This window comes from Dendrobium catenatum, unplaced genomic scaffold (genome assembly GCF_001605985.2).
Source record: "Dendrobium catenatum unplaced genomic scaffold, ASM160598v2 original_scaffold_228481, whole genome shotgun sequence".
NCBI classification, from domain to species: Eukaryota; Viridiplantae; Streptophyta; class Magnoliopsida; order Asparagales; family Orchidaceae; genus Dendrobium; species Dendrobium catenatum.
Genome location: NW_021546890.1, coordinates 254 through 1,866, shown reverse-complemented (window position 1 = coordinate 1,866; position 1,613 = coordinate 254). Strand labels below are relative to the sequence as shown.

At 27.6% G+C, this 1,613-nt stretch overlaps 1 non-coding gene across 1 annotated transcript; it reads left to right on the top strand.

Moving 5' to 3' along the window:
- Positions 1 to 707: 707 nt before the first annotated feature.
- Positions 708 to 814, top strand: LOC114578940. Its single transcript, XR_003699838.1, has one exon. It is a non-coding gene; the product is annotated as a small nucleolar RNA R71 (small nucleolar RNA).
- The last annotated feature ends 799 nt before the right edge of the window (positions 815 to 1,613 follow it).

The window sequence follows — 1,613 nt, the reverse complement described above, 5'->3', positions numbered from 1 at the left end:
TCTCCTTTGGATTAACTTTAGTATTGCTAGGCAAAGATCCAAGAGGCCTACTACTAACTAAAATTTCATGCTGACCTTATTAATTTTCTAATTTTTTAATATAAGCAGTTTGACTTTGCAATTGAGTTTCTAACTGCATCATTATATCTTCAAAAGGTTACTTTTTATTTCCAAATTATTATTTCTATTTAATCATGGAGGATAAGGTCTAGGATTAATAATTGGTTGATGAGGATTGTTTTAAATTTCTTCTTGATTATTTAAACATGAATTCCATTAATTATTATCACCAATATTATTTGACCAATTAAAATTACGATGATTCCTCGAACTTGGATTATATATATTGGAGTAGGGATTATTTTATCTTATAATCAAATTCATATTTTCAATCCTTTGCACACCACTAACTTCAATGGAATTTAAATATTTATCTTCCAATTGCATAGATGATTCATATACTAATTCTGAACTGGTCCCTATTATGTTTAATTTCTTAAAAATTGCTACAACTTGTGCAGTTAAATTTGATAAAGCATATGATTCATAAACTCTAGCTATTCACTTAGGATAGCAAGCCACTGTAAATTATTAGTAGTCATTTTGATAGCTTAAACATTAAAGATCCTTCAGGTGCAATGTCTATGACTGCTTTAAGAGATCCTAGTAATCCATTGTAAAATGTTTGAATAATTAACCAAATAGGTAAGGCAAGAAGAGGGCATTTCCTAAGCATTTTCTTAAATCTCACTCAACTTTCATAAATTGATTCTCCTTCAAATTGGGAAAAAGATGTGATATTATTTCTAAGTTTGATAATTTTTGAAGGTGAGAAATACTTAGTAAGGAATTTATGAGCCAACTCAGTCCAAATGGTTATAGAGCCTGGGAGTAAAGAATTCAACCATAACATAGTCTTGTCTCTTAGAGAAAATGGAAATAACTAAAGCTTAATAGCATCATTACTGACACCATTATACTTAAATGTTGTGCATATTTCTAAAAAGCTGACAAAGTATAAATTGATATCTTTAATAGGAGTTCCCCCAAACTGAAAATTTTAAACTATCTGAATTATGATAGATTTTAATTTAAAATTATTAGCACGAATAGTAGGTTTATTAATACACTGATAAATTTCATCTACTATAAGGTCTAAAATGATCTTGATCTGATACTGGTTAAGGCATTTTCAAAATCTTTTTAGTTTTTTTAATTTTAGAAATGACCCTTTATATCTCAAAATCAACTAATAAAGGTTCATTTATAGATCTACAAAGTATGCAACAGTGAATATAAAATTAACAAATAAAATAGGATATAAGATACAAATAGGAATAAATATGGACTTATTACAAGAAAATTGGGTATTACTAGTAGCTAAAATCGACCATAAATCATAAAAATATACCGAAAATTATGTATTTTTTGGTGAAAATGTAATCAACGATAAATCTCGCATCAAAATCCTTATTCCGTCGAAAAAGTTCAATCAAATTTTTGTTCTAACAAATTTACTTGTGGAATATATCAATTTAATTTGTTAATCAAGAGTCACTTTTACGAGTAGGTTATTAGTCAGAATTACTGGTGAAACTAGTCCGCCATATATT